Source organism: Euprymna scolopes, chromosome 45 (genome assembly GCF_053919585.1).
Source record: "Euprymna scolopes isolate OS-2025 chromosome 45, ASM5391958v1, whole genome shotgun sequence".
NCBI lineage: Eukaryota > Metazoa > Mollusca > Cephalopoda > Sepiida > Sepiolidae > Euprymna > Euprymna scolopes.
Window position 1 is genome coordinate 6828751 of NC_136526.1, and position 12344 is coordinate 6841094.

The 12344-nt window shown below is 37.4% G+C and overlaps 1 pseudogene; it reads right to left on the bottom strand.

Moving 5' to 3' along the window:
- Window positions 1–2511: 2511 nt before the first annotated feature.
- Window positions 2512–2656, bottom strand: LOC145269958 (U2 spliceosomal RNA; annotated as a pseudogene).
- Between the last annotated feature and the right edge of the window lie 9688 nt (window positions 2657–12344).

The window sequence follows — 12344 nt, forward strand, 5'->3', positions numbered from 1 at the left end:
AAAGAAATTGTCGTTTTAAAGTGTCTTCTACGCTCCTGTGCAAAAAACAAAAACAAAAAAAAAACGACCCATTTCTCAAACGGGTTGTACGTGTGATGAGAAGTGGATCCTCTATGACAACCGGCGACGTTCGACACAGTGGTTGGATGCTGGAGAAGCTCTACAACACTTCCCGTAGCCGAAATTTCACCAAGAAAGGTTACGGTGACTGTTTGGTGGTCTGCGGCCGGTCTCATCCACCACAGCTTCTTGAATCCGGGCGAAACAATTACGGCAGAGAAGTACTGCTGACAAATTGCCGAAATGGACCAGAAGCTCCAATGTATGTGCCTGAGATTGGTCAAGGATACTAAAAAGAGCTCTTGGTTGGTTTCAATAAAAAAGCGGGGCAATGTTGGCAGCTGGTTTGGCTGCCCCATACCCAGCATTACAATCTTCAAAGGAAGAAGAAAAAAAAAAAAGTGAAACGATTACGGCGGAAAAGAAAAAGTACCGCCGACAAATTGAAGAAATGCATCAGAAGCTCCAATGTATGTGCCCGAGATTGGTCAATATGAAGGGATCAATTCTCATCCATGACAACGCTCGTGCTCATGTTTCTCAACTAACCCTGCAGAAGCTGAACGAATTGAGCTACGAGACTCTGCCTCATCCACCATGTTCACTGGATCTGTTGCCCACCGATTATCACTTGTTCATGCATCTCTACAACTTCCTGTGCGAAAACTGCTTCAAAAGCCGAGATTATGCTGAATCGGCCTACAATGACTTCATTGTTTCCAGAACTCCGGATTTCTATGCTAATGAGATAAATAAACTTGTTTCACGTTGGCAAAAAAATTGTGCTGATTCTAATGGTTCTTATTTTGATTAATAAAGTTTATTATGAAAGGAGTTTTGATCTTTCGAAGTTAAACGTTAAAACATGGCATTATTTTTGCACCAACCTAATATTTTATTTATTCTTATTGAAGTTTACATATGATCGATTAGAGTTTGTAGCTCATATTGGTTGGTTTCCTTATTCAAGGGTTTTTTCTTAAGATTTCATTTGTTTTCAGCATTTCCGTCTGTTGTCTAGTTTTAATCTTCCCCTTGATTCTGATTTCTCTTCTTTTTTTTTAATGTTCTTTGAAACTGTTGCTAATACTTTTACAATTCTTGGGATTACGATTTTCTTTGTGTTCCGTATTCATTTCAATTCTCTGGCAAATTCTGTGTACTACTGGGACGACAAAATCTGCAATTTGGCAGCTTCTTTCCTGTTTTATTAATTATTATGATGCGCTGGTCTCCTTGCTTGAATGAGTTTATCTGTTTGTATCTCAATGGTTTCCATTTTCCAGAACTGTCTTTGCTTTTAACATTTGTCAACATGGTCAAAGAGCAGTCGTTTGCAGAGTTCCCAGTGTATTGATTTACCCATGTAGTCATGCCTATCCTTTTATACTTTTTGGGGCTAGCTTGCTGCATCCACTTATTATGTGGTTTACAGTTTCGTCTCTTTTTCCACAGAGTCTACATTTCCTATTTTCCTGGTTTATCCATTATTATTATCATTTTTATTATTGGCTCACAAGGAGCTTTCGCACAGGTCTTCGGAGATCTTCCCCTGAAAACAGCCTGTAGTGTTCACTGGATGCTGGGTGACGACAAGTCTCCCCAGGTTTCCAGTACTCTCCCTCTCTTTCGATAACATTTGCACAATAAATTTGCATCATTGCAGCAGCTGCTTGCCGTTGACTTCTCGTTGGCAGCAGCTATTGGTCTTTGCTGGGGTTTGAGTGGCAATAAGCCTCCCCAAGGGCCCAGTTCTCTTTGCACTTATTCGGCTGAGGTCTGGTAAGTTCATCGGTCTTTCCTGCCTTCTTGACTCTTCTTGGTTATTTGATCTCGCTCTTTGGTGGGATGGGTGATGTGGCAATGGGGGGTAGTGTTGGGTTAGAGATCTTATTATTATTATTATTATTATTATTATTATTATTATTATTATTATTATTATTATTAATTACATATGGAATATTTGTAATCATACTTACACGGATCCGGTTCTGGAATATCTGCAAAATATAAAAAGATATGCGCATATAATATATGTTATATGGTAGCATAGTAATTCTCCAAGTTCAAAATATCAGATACATGACTAAATATGCAGCAATAACATAATTTTGCAGACTTGTTAGCCGCATTACAAAATAATATTGTAGTGGATAGATTTTGAAAACTAATAAATGGCCAACTGAGAAAACTTGATATTTGGAACTTGGAGAATTAGTATATTACATTACATCTATATATATATATTTAGTGGAAATGGTAATTAATAAAAACTGAAAAAAGTGTTCAATACTGTTCTAGAGCAAATACACGTTTTATTTTTTATTACCGTATCTTTCTGTTAAGTTACATTATTGTTTCAGCTACCCAGCCGTTTTTTTTTGGGCAGACAATAATGTACCTATTTACTATGCCTCCCCACGGGACAGAGTTAGACACCAGGGTCGTTTTTTAACGTGGAGAAAAAGTACAAAAATTCAAAATTGTCTCAGTCGTGAAGGATTTCTCCTCCACCGAAAGAGAACAAGAAAATGAAGTGCAGCATCTGAAGAACAGATACTACACTTTGATCTTGACCAAAAGGCCAAGAAAAAGTGGCAGACAATAATGTAACTTAACAGAAAGATACGGTAATAAAAAAAAAAATAAAATAAAACGTATATATATATATATATATATATATATATATATATATATATATATATATATATATATATAGTACAAGATTTTGTTGGAATTTATATAATTCTTGTTTCTTTCACCTTGGATCTCTTCATTACAGCCGTTTCATTAATAGGATGACAATTCTATGATTTTATGGTTTTATAGAAATTTTCCTTTCAATATCAATATATATATATACTTGGAGATGGAATTTCTCTTTCTCAAACGAATGCACCAGGTTTATCATGTAAAAATTGACTTTTATGTTCATGACATCGGATAAACAAATTGAGCTTAGGTATTTGGACAATGTCAAAACATTGTTAAGTCACTGCCCGCATAGCAGCAGTTGTATAGTGCAAAGGTTAGAAGCTCCAACTATCGTTTAGGCGATCGGATTTCGAAACGATAACGATTTTGTCATGTTCTGATGTGTCTGTCAGAAGTTTTTATGAGACATACAACACACAGACATACACACATTTTTGCCTTTTATATTACGGACTAGTGTAGGGTATCCGGCGTTGAGGTGTATGTAAAAAAAAATGTTAAAAGAAAAAAAGTTTTAGTAGGAAGGTAGGATTGAACCATGAAGCCTTGATGCGAAGGTGGAAACGAAAGGGAAAAAAAGCCAGACACCTAACCATCTCGGCCATGAGGAAGAGGAACTGATAAGGGCATTATATGAAGGTTTATGAAGCGAAATAAACACTAGGAAGTGGCTTGGTGTCTGACCTAGTTTTGTGCTGCAGGCCAGATCATTCGCTTTCACTTTTCGAAGACGCGGCGAGCTGATAAAATTTGGGCTAATTAAATACACACGCGACCCCCATTGTTAAGTCGTAGTTATTATGATTTAGACGTGATATAAAAAGTTTTAAATATGAGCGAAGGCCTGGGAAAAAAACTCTTTCACGGACATACACGAAAACACACACACACACACACACACACACACACACACACACACACACACACACACATAAAAACAAACAAACATTTTCGCTTTTATACATATATAGACTAATGGGGGTGCCCGGCGTTGTCCAGGTGTTTGTAGGTGTGTGTGTTGGGGGTGTAGATGGTAAAAAGTTTTGGTAGGTAGGTAGGATTGAATCTGAAGCCTTGGTGGAAAATAAAGTGTGAAAAAATACGAAACCCACCCAATAAATGAGAAGATTTAAATACGGATTTTCGCCACTTCTGCAGTATACAGACAGTGTGATACTATAAAGAGTTGGGAAGTAGCAAACAATGAATCTGTAGGTATTTTTAGATCAAGCCTGCAGAACAGATAACACAGGGAAGGCCAGCAAGGGAGAGGAACAGAGACACGTTTGAATTTATTTAAGTATTAAAACCTAATTGACAGGTGCACCGTATTTAATGAGGTCAAATAGAAATGCTGCAGTTAACTTTTACTGCGAGGCAGTTTTTTGGGGTTTGTTTACCCAACTTTGGCTGATGTTGTTTCCCGAAGATGTTGGGGGGGAACAGCTCCCCATTTAAAGGGTATTGTCCAAATTGAATAGTAATTGATCAAAAGCTGATTGCTCTCTGTACGTTGCCGACATGAGGAAACCACACCTTCACATTAGATTTAATTTTGCTTTTGTACGAAAAAGCCGAATCAACACGAGAGGGGCCGAAATAGCAAGAATTTTGTAAAAGTGAATAAATCTAGACGCGACGTGCATTCACAAATCATAATTATGATCTAGGGGGTGTATAAACAGTTGTAAGACATAGTCACCCCACGGAGACCCCCCTCCCCGAAAAAGCATTTGCTGGACATACATACGATGTCTACTGCCTTTTATATATATAGATATATAGATGGAAAAAGGTCTGGAAAATTATAGAAGCCGCCTCGTAGATCATAACAAATATTTTACTTACGCGTATTATAGACTGCCACGGAAAAAATGCCCGAACATGTTTTCTGGCCTTTTCTACATTGTGACGTGCAATCTGGCGAAAACGTATAGCCGTTGCCGCAGAAACATTGGTTGCCATTCTGAAAAACAAAAATGAAAGGTAAAATTACATGTCCACTCATTTCTGCTAACAAAGGTAGAACGGTAAAACAACACTGCACCACTGTACGATCTAAGTTATGACAACAGGACCATTGCCAGCGCCCTCAAAATGCAAATCTGGATGGTTCAACGCTTGAGAGCACAGCTCAACACATAGGACGACCCTTTCCAGCCACGGTTATGGTTTTTGGTATGGTTTCAAGTGAGGGCCACATCATGCCACCTCACATCTTCGAAGCCGACTTGAAAGTCAACACCAAAGTGTACCTGAATGTGCTGAAGAATGTCGTGATCCCCTGGTGAAATCAGGTGGCCGCTGGCAAAACGGGGGTGTGGCAGCAGGACTCAGCGCCGGCTCATAAATCCAAAGAGAATCAGGGTTGGCTTCAAAAGGAGTGCTACGACCTTTCTCTCACTGGCTCCTTTCCTCTCACAACCTGAACCTATTTCGATTTGTTGATACGTCAAGAACATCACCAACATGACCTCTCACAACACCAAGGCCAGCCTGATCGCCGACATCCGCCGAGTATTCGCCGAGCTCCTGCCAGCGCTTGTGAAAAATACATGCACCCAGTTCCGGACCCTTATCAAGGCGGTGATTGAGGCTGAAGGCGGATACATTGATTAGATGTTAGCTCTACTGCATAATAATTTACCTGAATTGATTTTTTCAATAAAAGTTTTAAAATAAAGATGTGGTGTTGTTTGCTTTAGGGCGACATTTTTATCATTTAACCCTGTAATAGTTTCTTTGTAGTGGCGATCAAAGGAAAGAATTGGAGAGAATAGGCAGTCGATTTTTAGAGAGCATAGACGTAGAATTATGGTGCGAATCAATCGTTTTTATGTATGTGTTACTGTGTTTGTGTGTTTGTGTGTTACTGTGTAAGTATGTTTGTGTGTAAGCGTGTGTTTGCGTGTTACTGTGGGGTTCTGACATTTTTCCATATATTATATAAGTCTCAATCGTCTTTATGTTTGTGTGTTTGTGTGTTTGTTGCATCTGCTTGTTTGTGTGTTTGTGTGTGTTTGTGTGTTAGTGTATTTGTGTGTTACTGTGTGTGTTTATGTGTAAGAGCGTGTTTGTGTGTTACTGTGTTTGTGTGTAACTATGTAAGTTTGTTTATGCGTAAGTGTGTGTTTTTGTGTTAGTGTGTTTGTATATTTGTATGTTTGTGTGTTTGTCTGTTACTGTGTTTGTGTGTCTGTGTGTAAGTGTGTGTTTATGTATTTGTTGTATTTGTGTGTTACTGTGTTAGTGTGTTTGCGTGTATGTGTGTGTTTGTGTGTTAGTGTGCTCGTGTATTTGTGTGTTTGTGTGTTACTTTGTAAGTGTGCTTGTGTGTGTGTGTTTTATGTGTTAATGTCGTAGTGTGTTTGTATGTCCGCTAAAAGCTTTGTCATCCGCATTGAACCGGCATAGACCTGGTAATGTTTGAAAAAGCGATTTCTCGGAAACATAATATCAAAAAATTAAATAAAAATCGTCATTTGTTTCATGTAGAAATGTCATTTTGTTTGAAGCGGAGTCAGGTAAAATTTGATTTCGATTTAAGTTAAAAGGAGTTGGTACGAATTGATAAGAATGTGTTCTGACATTTTTTCCCAGCTATTATCTTGAGTGTAGCATCAGAACAGATACTACACTGGATGCAGCCCGAGGCCTATATTTACCTCTCTCCCACCGTGAGAGGACATGACACAAGGTCGGAAGGTGGGAAAATGAGTCAGTGCTAAAAAAAGGATCCCTTAAACCCTGCAAAAAATATACCTGAGTAGCCCCATCAGCATTCCCAAGTGAGGGCGCCTCAAGCAACAAGCGATAAACTTGCTTCTCCCGAATATATATATATATATATATATATATATATATATATATATATATATATATATATACTAGCAAAAGTACCCGTCGTTGACTGGGTTCAAAAACAGCCTACAGAAAATGGACTCTGATTTATGAAAGTATGATAGGTTATGAAAAGGAAGGGTTGTAAAGAGATAGCTTCGAGTTTGGGGGTATCAAAACCAAAGCAAAATATGATGAAAGTAAAAATAAAATAGATAAACCCCATAATTTATTATACCATACCTGTTCCCATTGAAACACTTATCACAATATTCTGTGGATCTATATTAAAAAAAAAAACTTGTTAAACTTTGAGACATATTTCCATTCTATGGAGGTCAGGTGCGAACGAACGCTCCATAATTTTATTATACCATATTTCTTCAAACTTAAACATAATTATCAAAGTATACTTACGCAGATACATATGAAAAGTCTTTATTAAAGTTTGTGCCTATTTCCATTCTATGGAGGCAAGGCGCGAACGCAGACCCCACAATTTTATTATACCATCCCTATTTAAGTTAAAACATACTTATCAAAGTATTCTTATGTATATCTATATCAAAAACACTTGTAAACGTTTTTTTTTTTTTTAATTTTTTTAATTTTTTATTTCCATACTTTGTGGACTAGGTTCGTACGCGGACCCCACAATTTTAATGAAACATCATTATGCCAGATCAAACATACCCATTCCTGTGTCTCGATACATCTTCTATCATTATATGTGATCAGTTTTCTATAATAGTCAACCATATAGGAGCCTATTCGTGACCACACACACACACACACACACACACATACACACACACTAACCCAGACACACACAGAGACGGTCAGCTTTATATATATATATATGTATATCCAGAAGACTTGAAAACTCTGATCCTTAAAGATCATCTCTTTGTAGACATCTAATCATCTTCTACTATATAAATCTCAGTCGTCTGTGTATTTGTGTGTTTGTATGTACGTTAAAAACTTTTGGCATCCGTGACAAAACCAGTATTAAAGCTCAAACTTTCGGCTGACAAATATCGAAAAATTAGCCAAAAACATTAATTCCTTCATCTTCAACAGGGTAGTTTTCTACAGGGGGGGGGTCGCTTTTTCGCCAATATTTCCGAAAGTCATCCATTCTTTTCGATTGACTAGCCTTAATTTTTGACATTCGTCACTTCCGGTTATGCAATGGATGCAACAGCAAAGATGTCACGTTTTTTTTTTCATGTTCTTTTCTTCCTTCGCGATATGGGTTTGAGCCTGCCTGCCTACTGCCACTTTTTTTTTTCTTTCAATAGACACCTTCAAACACCCGTGCAACGCCGGGCACCCAAGTTAGTCTATTATATAAAAGGCATAGACCTGGTAATTTTAGAAAGAGCGATATCTCGGACCGACATAGACCTGGTAATTTTAGAAAGAGCGATATCTCGGACCCATAATATCGAAAAATTAGAAAAAAAAATCTCCAGATCATTACATGTAGAAATGTTGTTTTGTTTGAAAGGGGATGTAAGGTAAAATTCTTGGTTTCAACGCTGTTTGTTAATCGTGCATACGTTAACGGTCGATTTGTTGTTTCATTTTCAAAAAGCTAAATTTGCAGTCTTATAACATCGGTGACGTCTTGGTCCGATCGATAGAGTGTTCGCTTCTGAACTTAAATTTTTTTTTCTTTAAATACAGTTTTATCGCTCCTGTCTTTTAAAATCATCAACTGTCTCGCGCGGCATTTTTTTTTTTTCTATTTTGATAACACGATAAAATCGCACCCAAGTCCCGTCTCTTTTCGGGGGGCGGGGGTCGTTTTACTACACACACACAAATTCCAAAAAAGTTATAAAAAAAAAACAAATATATAACAAATAAACGTTATCAAAGGCAAGATAAGTTACTTTTCTACCTAACTGGATATGTTTTTAGTGTTTTTATTTAATGTAACATGTTTATTCGGTTTGAAAATCATACAATGTTTAGTGATGTATTTGAAAAAGACAAATGGTAGCGATGTCTCTATTGAATATGTTAAGTTTGAAAAAGTGAGTTCGGAGTAAAAAAATTATATAAAACTAGCATAGGTGCCCGGTGTTGCCCCGTTAGTTGAGGTGTATGCTGAGAAAAACAAAACAAAAAAAAACATTTATTAATATTTTAAACTTTGACCCCCTATTATGACCCCTTAAAATTTATTGTTTTGGGCTAAAATCAACTTAAGTTAAATCCATGTCCAAGGAATCTATATCTAAAATTTCAAGTGTTTAGACCCAAAATTGTCAGAGGAGTTTGGTAGAGTTCTCAAAGGTCAAATCGTTGAACTTTGACCCCTTAACCGCCAAATTTCTGGCGAAAAATCGATCACATCGATTTTCCCAAATCTCAGTATCCTGTATATCAAATTTTGAGTCTGTAGACTGGAAATTAATAGAGTTATTGCGAAGGAAAATATACACAGACACACACACAGACACAGATACACGTTCACTTTTATAGATATATAGATGTACGAAATCCACCCAATAAATGATAGGAAGTAGCAAACAATGAATCTGTAGGTATTTTTAGATCAAGCCTGCAGATTTGACAATGACAATAGAAATCTACAGAACAGATAACACAGGGAAGGGCAGTTTCTGGTAGCCGGAGTGGGGGACTTCAGATACGGACGCAGAGAAGACAGTTGACACCGAGCTGCCGTTTGCAGTGGATGGGAGTTTGAACGCCACTGAAGTCGGATCATGGTTTGGACCAGATCGAGAGCAACAACCAGAGATGAATTAATCAAATAGCCGACAAAGATGGCCTCGACAGTAGAGATAAATGTGAACCTGAGTATCTAGAGGGTAGTTTCACGCACACCCAGGTTCCAACCGATATGTATATTAAGAATCCGCATCTGTGTTTTTTTTTGTTCCTGTGTTTGTTTTATTTTATTTTTGTACTTGTGGACCCACGTGTGTTCCCAGCGACAGTCGCCAGTGAGAAAGATGACGATCCGGCAATTAGAAGAATAGTTGACGAAAAATCTTACTTATTTTCCTGGTTGTAATGTTGTGACTTTTTGGGCTGTGATCATAGCGTAGTATCTGTGTTAACTGTGGCAAGCAAGGCCAAGGGTCAAAACATTATTATTATTATTATTATTATTATTATTATTATTATTATTATTATTATTATTATTATTGTTTTTATTATATTATTATTACTATTATTATTATTATTACCATTGTCATTATTATTATTATTATTATTATTATTATAATTGTTATTATTATTATTATTATTATTATCATTACTATTATTATTATTACCATTGTCATTATTATTATTATTATTATAATTGTTATTATTATTATTATTACTGTTATTATTATTATTATTATTATTATTATTATTATTATTATTATTATTATTAATTGATTGATTCGAGAGTGAGTGGGTCGCTATATCGATTATTATGATTAGAAAAATAAACAATTAGATTGGGGGAAAAGTGATTGACAGTAAATAATGATATCGCAAAGGGAATGTGAAAATATAAAATAGATATAAACATGATTTTGGTTTGCATAAACAAATAACTAGATTGGGATTACATCAGCTGTTCGTCTGACACACATGGTGAGACACGTGATGAGATGTAGGTTTGCGGAGATTCTAGTCAGTCGTTAGCTGGACATCAGAGAGAACGGACGACTCAAAAGGGGGAGTTGGTCTCTCCATGACGCGGGGAACGGCGTCATCTCAGGCAGCCAAGATGTAAAGACGTTGTAATCTTTGAAGATGGCGACCGAATCATGAAAATAAATGTTCGTGAATAATTCAGGTATGTGTTGCGTTTATTTACATCTGTTAAAGAGAACTGTTTGTCTACAACTGTTTTGATATGTCCACGTCAATCGTTTCCTGTTAGAACTGTTGCATAAATGTTAAAATGTACACACTAGACGATCAACTAAATGATACAACGTATATATATACACGCATTTACACGTGCATGAATATACAGAAAAAGATAAACCCCATTATTCAACATATACGTCGTTGATTGAGATTGTCGGACTGACTTCCTCATCTTGGTTGTTATTGTCACAACGTTTCGGCCGTTTTGCCCTCCGGCCTTCATCAGGTGTTTTGTATCGAACTGGGGAACCGTTTGTTAGAAGTCTCGAACCCAACCCTTTTATTATTATTATGGGAGTACCGTGTTCTCCAGCTCGGCTCTGGGACATAGTTGCTGATTCTCTGTTTTGAATGTTACTTTTTCACTGCCTTCGTTCAGGATTGAACTCAGCACCTTTGGGTAACTGTAAACTTTGATACAACGTCTAGGACCACTCGGCCATATGTCACTAGGTACCCCCATAATAATAATAAAGGGTTGGGTTCGAGACTCCTAACAAACGGTTCCCCAGTTCGATACAAAACACCTGATGAAGGCCGGAGAGCAAAACGGCCGAAACGTTGTGACAATAACAACCAAGATGAGGAAGTCAGTCCGACAATCTCAATCAATCTCATCTCAAAAATACAGACAAATACGTCGTTATAGAGCATATCCATGTACACACACAACGCAACAGCCCCATAATATAACAGTGATAACATAAGTTCTAAAGCGTGGACACAACAGATAAAAAAAATAACTTTAGTAGCAATTCTTCTAATGCACCTCCAAAAGACAGAAAGTCTGTTCTGTTTGTTGTCAATAAGCAGGGGCCGGGAGAGGAAGAAGAGGAAGAGGTAGACGTAGTTGGTTTTATGGGAAAGAGGGCGAGACTACCCGCGAGAATTCTTGAGATTTGAGAGGAATAAAAGACTGAACTCTGACGTATAGGCGCCTGTGCTTTTGCTCAAACAGAGAAAACGGTGAGAGCAGAGAAAAGTTCCTTCCTAAAGAAAGTTCCGGCTCGAAGTGAGAAAGAAAGTGAGGCAGATTTCAATAAGAGATACAGAAATCGATCGCATTACAAAAATAACATTGCTTGGCCTTTTGGTCAAGATCAAAGTGTAGTATCACACATACACACACAAAAAAAAAAAAAATGCACACACAACATACAGAAATGAATATACAAATTGTACATAGTTAAATTTTACATTGGAAGCTGGGGTTATTAGTTAGATTAGGATCCAGAGAGTGATTGAGGTATTTTGGTAAATGTTGCCAGTCAAGAGTAAGACTTCAAAGTCTCATCTGTTACATAGTCAAAGGACCCTGTACCCTCCCCCTCCCAATTTCTTGTAGGGCCTTGTGCCTAATTTTGTTGAATTGAATTTTTTGTACGTTTTTTATGTTCAATTTTTTCTTTCTCAATAAAATATATAAACAAGATCAAAGTGTAGTATCTGTTCTCTCAGTTACTAAACTTGACCCACCACCGGGCTTTCGGGCTAGGTTAAGGTGTTTTTTCTTACTAACCTTTGTTAGCAAGGACCGACCCCCTCCTTTGGGGAGTCAGGACCTAAAGGACCGACTCCACATTTGTGGGAGCTTGGACCCGGAAACCGATCCCCTTTTTTGGGAGACTGGAATCTCGGGACCAACACCACTAGCTGGTAGTTGAGACCTGCTTTTGTTGTTTTTTTTTTTCATGCGTTTTTTCTTCGTTCCGGTCTCTTCCCTCTAGAGACAGGGGATGGTCTATTTTCTCCACACTTAATTGCCTGAGCAGCACTCTGACCTGCCAGTCCCAAACTTTGTCTATCTTCGCTGCTCTCCCAGT